We start from the raw sequence: 9,658 nt of genomic DNA, 5'->3' as shown, positions 1-9,658 counted from the left end.
GAAGATGGGACGTTGATTATAATCGACTAGAATCAAACTCTTAGTGATGTTTTCGTTGTGCCACCTGACTCTATAGGTATACAAAGTTTAATCATAGTGACATGAAACAGTATTGTATTACATTGACACTTCTTACATGATTATTTTATTTACATGATTATTATTGATCATTTGCGAGCGTGAGCATTTTATGTGGGCTTCCAAACATATTAAATGAAGGGAAAGATGAAGAAATATAGGTGCCTACTGTATATCTGACCAAAAGGCCACCTGTCTCACTGGCACCAGCTAGTGGCCGGTTAATAGTTCACTGTCTTGTATACTGGCCAAAGACTCCGGGTTGAATCATGACTGTCAAAGAACCAATTATTGTTTACTATTTCAGTCTTGATTTCTTAATGAATGATATACCGTTTTAATCATTACTATATTCTCTATATGCAGGGACCAGCCGAATGTTAACCGAAAGTGGAAAGAGACACTATATTGTTTTCCACTCAAGTCTAAATGAATAGTCCAAATTAGTATGGCACTTTGCAGCCGTAATGTGTATACGGTAGACATTACCCATACGCGCAACGTGACTTGCAGAATAAGATCTATGATAAATGATGGAATCATATTATAAAAAGTTGCCACCTCTCTGTAAAGGCCAACGTTTTGTGGTTGCCGCTATTCGACTATAATCATCAAAAGATGAAATGCATTCATATCATATCGCACGTATTGACTGTGCAGTATCATAATATGTAAGCATAATCTTATATAAGAAAAAAAAAAGAAAAAAGCGCATTTCAAGTGGCCATGCGCAATTACAGTGCGCCGCATTTAATCGTATTGACAATAAAGTACGCCGCACACTACACGACTCACGACTATACAACCTTAGGACCACAAGACCCAGTCGTACGACCTGCCAACGCACACTATACGATCAGACCTTACGAGTAGGCCGCTACGACTGTTCTGTCTTCAGTACATTTTACCAATGAGTATTAAAGCGCACGTAGTGCGCACTGCGTTCGCTTGCATTTTACTGTGTCTTGATTGGCTGAAAGCCCACGACCGGTCGTAGAAATTCAACATGTCAAATCTCTACGACTGGCGCTAAGACCCAGTCGTACAACTGGAAACTGGCAAGACTGTGACGTCACACTTCCGGTCTTTATAGGTCGTACGACCGGTCAGATCGTATAGTGTGCGGCGGGCTTAAAGTGAAATGCATGTTGTGTATAATACAAGCCTTTCGACACAATATACTCTGGGATGTTTTGATGATTGGTATATCTTTCACATAATACGTGTACAACCAGAATGATTTAATATACATATATCATTGTTATTTTTTATGCATCATACTTTACTATTGTATTATTTGGATTTGCAGTCTTGAACAACTCAATGATCAATCGGCGGTATCTGGATGAAAATAGATGACCAGGAGCTTGGAGTTGTGTAGAGATAGTTTCTATCGCATCGTATGAGAAAAGATAAAGATATGTTTAGGCCCTATTTTGCGATTCAATTATTTAACCCAGTTTCCTCTCTGTTATCCCTTTTTCTACTCAATGGACAGTTATAGATCCAAATGCGATAATAAAAGACGGTACTTCTTAAAAACAAAACTTGGACCTATAGCAGGCAATACAAATGTGGAATGAGCGTATGGAAGTGCATAATAAACATATTCGTATGAAAGTATGTGTCTCACAAACACAGACACACACGCACACACACACACACACACACACACACACACACATCGGAGTTTAACTCACATGATTTCATCGAAAGTTTTATAGTCAATTGAAAGTAAGAATCGAGTGTCATATCATAATGACTATATGAGGGGGAGGGTCGTAAAATACAATGGAAATCGTGGACAGCAGGCCTATAATAACATATGTGACAGACTAGCGGAGCAGAATGATGCATTCAATAATTTATGTCCTCATGCATTCTCATAGTATCTAACTTTCATTCACTCAGTAATGCACTGGCTAGTTCAGGGCGAGCGCTACCTTTTTTTTTTTTTTTTTTTGTGAAGGGGCCCAGTTTATATTGCTGGTGCCACTTCCGGGTTTAATCAGCTGACAAGAAAAAAAAATGGCTTAACCTCATTGTGTGTGTGTGTGTGTGTGTGTGTGTGTGTGTGTGTGTGTGTGTGTATGTGTGTGCGTCACTTTCGGGGTGAAAAAAAAAGTGGGGGACCATTAAGTGGTAACACACTTTATTCCTATGCACATGTATTATGCAAAAAAAAAAAAAAAAAAAAAAAAACCACCCAAAAAACCCAACAAACAAACAAAAAGGGCAGGGCCTGTAGCTAACTACAAAAGCACATTATTTATTCGTTCATTAAATTATGCGCCATCTCTTCTGGTGTAGATTCTTTTTAATTTGTTTTATGCACGTCCGGAAAATTGGGAAGAACAGTGCTGGTCTTTCATCATTCATCAAGTAAATTTGTCAAGACTGACAAACTGATGGTCCGTTCAAATCGTGATCGGGGCAATTAGCCATGTAGTTTCTGAGATGTTCACCGGAGAACAAATATTCGCACACTGACATATTGCTGACAATAAGCTACGTGTCCTGCTCACACGATGAGTATTGCACAAAATCTCACTAATTCGAGGTCTAATCTTTAATTTCAGTCCAAATTTTATACTTAGTCATAATATCCTTAATTAAGATATACTTAATCATGACATGTCGTTATAATAAACAAAGGGCACAACTGGAGGGCGTGTTACAAAAGTTTTAAGTATAACTTTATCGAAATCTGATGGGAGAAGTATAGATGTCTAAGAATAAGTGAGCTACTGCTCAATGAATACAGTCATGTGCATTGACATTTCCACAAAAAAAAAAAAGGACTGCCATGGGGATAGCACGTATATGGTCAAATTTTACATGGTTAACTTTAATCGATTTTCTACAGTCGCTGATGACGCCATTTTATTTAAAAAAAAAATGTCAGTGTAACTTCGATGGAGAATGGATTCAACTACAACACACTGAAAGTTAGTCGAAAATTAGTCACGAATGTGAGATATGCTTTAAAAGATTGACATTTGATGACGTCATTCCCTAAGATTGTCAAATTTCAGGTTGACTTCAATGAGTGATTTCAGTGATGACATCATCATATTGAAAACAAACAAACAAACAAACAATAACCATAACTTCGATCAAGTTACAACATACTGAAGTCTGGTTGAAAATGAGTCGAGAATGAGTGGAATAAACACAGATAAGTTTGACATTAATGAAATCAACACGTAAATGGTAAAGTTTTATGGGGTTAACTTAATGAAATCGACACGCAAATGATAAAGTTTACGGGGTTAACTTAAAGGGATGGGACAGCTTTAGTTTAGATGGGCATGTTGGGGCTTCAAGTTTCCAACTTGTTTATGGTGCTTTTTAGAGATAATGAGAAACATCAGGTTTGAGTTTCTTCAGTTTGTCTCCCTCTACAAATGAAAATTTGTTAAGATCGCAACTGCTGATCTGTAAATTAACAAACATGTCGGAAAAAAGGAACCAGTGGGACTCGAACCTGTAAATTAACAAACATGTCGGCAAAAGGCGATCTTAACACATTTTCATTTGTAGAGGGAGACAAACTGAAGAAACTCAAACCTGAGCCTTCACCCCTCTGAATAATATCTTTCTTTCAATGAGAAACAACTTGTGAAAATGAAAGAGCATCTAATTCTAGAATAAGAGGAATTCAACGTTTATTAATTTGATGAAAATTAGTTTTGAAATGGCTGAGATATCCAAAACAGAGCAATCCTAATAAAAGGTGTTCCCCACCTTTGATTGGATCGCTTTTTTTTTACTTTGTTTTTGGATAGCTCAACCATTTCAAAACTGATTTTCATCAAATAAGCTTAGAACTCCTTTTAGAACCGTATCCTCTCTAACAATTTAGAAAGTGGTTTCTAAGTATCTTGCAAACAGTTAAAAGTTGAACTCTCACCTAAACCAATACACAAGTGTACTTTGTCGTCCCTTTAATCGATGTTTTCACAATGATGACGTCATCAAATTGAAAAGCTTTTATCGTTAGGTACGTAGAGAATCTTATAAGCTAGAAAGTTCTGAAATCTGGAATGGGTCAAGAAAAGTGAGATATGCTCAACAGATTTCAAAATTTAATGGCGTAATTTTCTAATATCACTTTTTACACATCAATCAAATGATTTTTAGACATGAATTTAAAACTTGTCTACAAAGCTATCCAAAACTAAGCCCCTTCATACCTACAGAACCTAATCTCCCTCCGATCCTCATCAACTTCTTCTGCATCTAGACGTCTGCGCGCCAATGCTAATGCCCATCTTCAACTGTTACCCGGACCTCGCACCAAGACACGCTACGGTGAACGCTCATTCGCGGTTACGGCACCCATAATATAAGCTTTGGAATGAACTACCCACTCATATGCGACGTGATCAGTAGAATCGTTTAGGCACTTCTGTAACTCACCTTTTCCCATATTGATTAATTCCCTAAGTTAATGTGCTGAGCGTAACCCAATTATTGCATGTGTTTATTCACTGATACACACTGATGTCTATCACATTAATCTTACTTGTATTTTGACTTGTTTGTTACCTCTTGTTTTTCATTTTTCCTTTCGTCTTTTCCACCTGCGCTTAGAAACATTGTATTAACCGTATTACTAATACAATGTATAATTATTATTATCATTATTATAAATTTGACATTAAATCAAAGAATCAAACGGGACATGGTCCCTTAACCCAAAGTATCATCTACATCATAAAGAAATCTGGAAGAAATTCGTCCACGGAAAAGCGAACTTTGACTCAATGAACTTAGTTATGTCAATTGGCATTTCGCAAAAGAAAAAATAAATAAATAAATAAAAAATGGACTGTCGTACAATACAGGTTGTACCGATAACATGTAAAATGGTCATATTTTGCAAGGTTAATTTCAATCGATATTTTCACAATGATGACCTTAATATATAATATACATTATGTATAATCATATGTTAAGGAAAAAACACACAGATAAGTTAAAAAACAACATTTGACAAAGATAACTTTGTAAGCAGACAAATTACTTTTATTTCATGATCTGTTCAGCTTATCACCAATATAAGACATAAACACACAAAATCTGTTATAAATCTGTTTTAAATCAGATCATTTCATATGAACTGATACAAGATATTTTCCTTCTCAACTAGGGAACATGAAGTCCACTCAACCCCACATCCCCACCCCACCCCATCCAAAGATAATGGTTAATTCTTGAGCTCAGATGAATATTTCTCTCAAACTCATAGAGTTCTCATTAAGGCACAATTTTTCATTCTTCATTTTGGTTGTTGTAGTCCCCCCCCCCCCCCCCCCCCCGCATCTCACCATTTAAAGGTGCCTGCTACAGTGACCAAGGACGGGCAGATCAGCCCTCCACAGGCTTCCAATGCTTGCTGACAGTACTAACCCTAGGTCAACTGACCCAGGTCAAGGTCAAGTGACCCAGGTCAAGTGAGCCAGGTCAAGTAACCCAGGTCAACTAACCCAGGATAGCATCAATGCACGTCATGTTTAGGAGGTGGGATGGGGGCTTAAATATAAATGTACACATACATTACAACATCAGTTACATTCAAACAGTGATCCTTAATTTCAAGGATAGGCTAACTGCAAGGATAAACTTGCAGGTAAGTATAGAGTGCCAAGTGTCGCATGGTCTCTTTCATCACAAAATCAGTCATTTCCTCATGAAATGACAACTTTGTCAACGAAATGACAATATTGTTGACAGTTGTCATTTCGTGACGAAAGAGACCATGCAACACTTAGCGCCCCATACTCCCACATGAACTTAACCTCCAAGTTAGAAGTTAAGGATCAACGCCTGAACAAAACTAAAATCACATAGGGAAATGTTACATACAGTCTACATTATCATGAGAATGGAATAAGTAGGAAGTAACATGGGGTTTTCCAGTTTATACATCAGTAAACCTTAAAAGGCAAACGTTATCTTTCTGTCATGGTCACTTTGTTTGATTATAATATAGTGGGTGGAATCATTTTCAGTAGTACAGAACAGTATCACAGACTGTAAGCCTGTATCCAAGTTTTGTTATCATCAATTGACAAGTGCTCAAGAGTCTTGTTGTGTTTCTTTTTTCTGCACTGTGATGACACAATACATCCCATGACATCCATTTATAACTGGCTAATCACCTCATCAAAACTAGGTTACAATCTGCAAATATTGTTAACTGAGCACCAACTTGTTACAATATAAAGTCAAACAGTATGTAGTTGCCTTCAGCTATTGTGTCAAAGAGAATCATACTTTAAAGGAATTGTGAATATCCCTTTCATAATAATCAGCCAGAGTCTACATGATAAAAATCCTGAAAAATCTGAAGCTTCTTCAAAATGTTGTCTTTCAAGAACATTACATTCTGCAACGGTCAAAGATGAAGGCAGTATTATACAGGAAATGATCATTCACAACAAAAGTCTGCACTGTACAGTTGTACAGTACTATGATCACTGATACGATGTTGTCTCAACTGGTAACCATGAGACAATGTAACTGTTGTACACTCCTTGAAAAGGACAGCAACAAGGCCGAGAGGGTTGACTGTCAGTCGAAATTACCGATTAGTAAAAGTGGGCTGATAAAGTTACCGACATGCAATATCTCCTCCTTTGCTAGTTGACATTTATTTGCACAGCATCGTTGAGTGTGAAATACAGTACATTTGAGCACATTATCCTGAACAGTTGACCACACAAAGGGAGTGACAGCTCTGGAATATTGAATACTGGACAAGCCAGGAATACAAATCAAATTCCAAAAATTGATGGAATTAGAGGAAACCCTTCTTCATGGTGATTTCTCAAATCTGCACCCAATCTATTCCTTTGGTGCCCACTGGTACAAATAATACTAATCCACTCCATCATGCATAACTATAGTGTAGATGTATGTGAGAAAAAAAAATGGCCAGGAACATCAGACTCATAATGGAAAATGTGTTAAAAAAAAAAACTCATTCATAATATGTCCCCAATGTGTACTCCAAAACTCTAATTCAAATGCCTCTTTCTCCAGCTTTACTACAAATCTGCTCACAGATCTGCCCACAAATCTGTCTCATGGAGCCTGTTGCATAAAAAGATACAATACTTGAGATAATCAAACATAAGTCAGGTATCAGCCAATCACAATTAAGTACTCAGAGACAGTATGTTTGATCCAAACTTTAATGCAACAGGGCCCCTTGTTATAGTAGCCAATCATAATGTATCAATGGCACAAAAATGAACGCGGCCAGTTGGCTTCTTCGCAGTGTCATAAAGATTTCATATGATGACACTTTATGGGTTTGCATATTAGTGGTAACATGAAACTTCTATAAATCCACAAAGCTCCATGAACAACTCTTTCAGTTTCGGCTTAGAATATACTTGATGTGCAACCGTTTACAAAACCCTCGCTCTTCTGTTACTATAGGAATACAGTTTGTTTCATTTCTTCTCTTTTGTCATGTGTTTTGTCATGGCGACCTTCTGATACCACAAACATCAACAACGACAAGAAATTCCTATACCTCCATATACATATGAACTATACAAGGTATATTAATGTGCTTGTGCATGACAAATATGCTACATTAAAGATTAAAAAACACAAATTTGCACGCAAGTCAAGAAGGTGTACATGTATTTGTAGAAGCCAAATAGTTAGGACCGCAAGAATTCTCTATGTAACAAGATCTCGTCAAAATGAACAAAGTAAGCAAAGTAATGAGTATTATGGGAAAATCTTCTTGTTCTACGAAAGTCTTGTATCCCGCTTTCTGGTTGTGACAGGGTTTGCGTGTAATTAGGGAATTTCATTCCAGTATTTTGTCACAATACACTAGGAGTATATGAAACATGCATCAAGACAATACTGTCTAATATTCTTCCAGTGTGAAATACTTCAAAACCTCTCACAACAAAATCTGTCTTCACATGACAACTAAAATCTACAAAAAGAACTTGCAACATCAGTGCTAATGGCGCGTTTACACCGAGCATGGTACGGGCAACGGGCCGGGTTTTGATATGGTGCCACAAAAGGAACCATGTCTGGATCTGTTAAAAAGAATCAGTACTTCGGTAAAAAAATCACCCAAAATATATTCTTAAGTCAAAATCAAGAGCAACGAAATCAACAGTAGAGGATCAATTTTCTAACAAATATTAGCGGGGAAGTGATATTGTAAGAAAATCAGACATAGTTCTTTTTGGCGCCACACGCAGCAAAATCCCAATTCCTTGACCGATGCTGGATTTGGTGTAAATGTACTGCTACTCACTTTCTTATCTCTTGTCTGATAATGATGTTGTTGTTGTTGTGACCCGGTTCTGATGAAGCTGAGGGCATATCATCCCGAAGCAATGTGGGATGGGCGCAGACTGATTTTGCGAATTATTCGGTTTGTAAGCCTTCACTAAAGCGGAAATGTCGCTTTACAACTTCATCCCTTTGACTAATGATGCCACATAATTCTTCCATTTTTTACCTTTTCCGACGGCCCCCCCCTCCCCCCCCCACACACACACACACATCCCGTAAACATTATATATTTATAGGGAGACTAATCAGGCATCGGTGATCCTAACATATAATTTGATTAAAGTTGATTAAAGTTGCGACGCGGGGAAAGTCCCACGCTGTGGTGTATCGGGCGTTCAGTCTGTACGTTTGTTGCTCGAGGAGAAGCGTATATTTGCGCTTTTCATGGTACATTAATAGTACAATTGACATGTGACACAAACGAAATATATCTGATTGTGGGGTAGCTGTGTTTCGAAAAAAAAATCCCCAAACGACGAAAATTCCCTCAGTTTGATTGCACTGTGAGGCTATGTATAGGCGCAGTTTGTTCGTTCTGCATGGTATTAGGGTATTGACTATGGGTCCTGCACAAGTGCATACCCTTTGATAAGGCATGGTGTTAAAATGAATGGACTTTTATCATCTTCTTCCGTCTATGCAGTTGAGATACATAGTGGGACACGCACGAGACGCGGTGTAACAGGATTACACTTGCTGTTTGTAGTGAAGACAATCGGATAAGTAAGCTTTCAGTGTTCTGCCAGTATGAGAAAATTTGATTAAAATGAAGAACCGGACGATGATGGGATTTTGGGCGGCTGTTCTCCTACTCATGGGATGGAATGTATCGCAAGGTAAGACACCAGCGATAACCATTTCTTCTTCTTCTTCCTCCTCCTCCACCTCCTTCTAATTTTCTTTTTACTTGTTGGAATCTCCACAAGGTGGAAGAAAAACAGTTGAAACATCGCTCTATTATGTATTCGATGCCAAAGTTATAGGAATGTGGATAGAAAAAAAAAAGTTTACAGAGAATACAGCAATCCTCATAACTGTACTAAATCAGCTGCGATATAAATCTTCTGTATAGTGATGTGATCACTAGCGATGCAGGGGGAGACTTCGACTCGAGACTACATCTGTTACTTCTATTATACTGCATGACTATTCCTATACTATTCTATTACTACTGTGCTACTACTACGTGTACTACTATACTACTACATGTACTACTACCAGTGACTACTTGTGCTGT

The sequence above is a fragment of the Diadema setosum genome, chromosome 10 (assembly GCF_964275005.1).
Source record: "Diadema setosum chromosome 10, eeDiaSeto1, whole genome shotgun sequence".
Classification (NCBI taxonomy): domain Eukaryota; kingdom Metazoa; phylum Echinodermata; class Echinoidea; order Diadematoida; family Diadematidae; genus Diadema; species Diadema setosum.
This window is presented reverse-complemented; position numbering follows the sequence as displayed.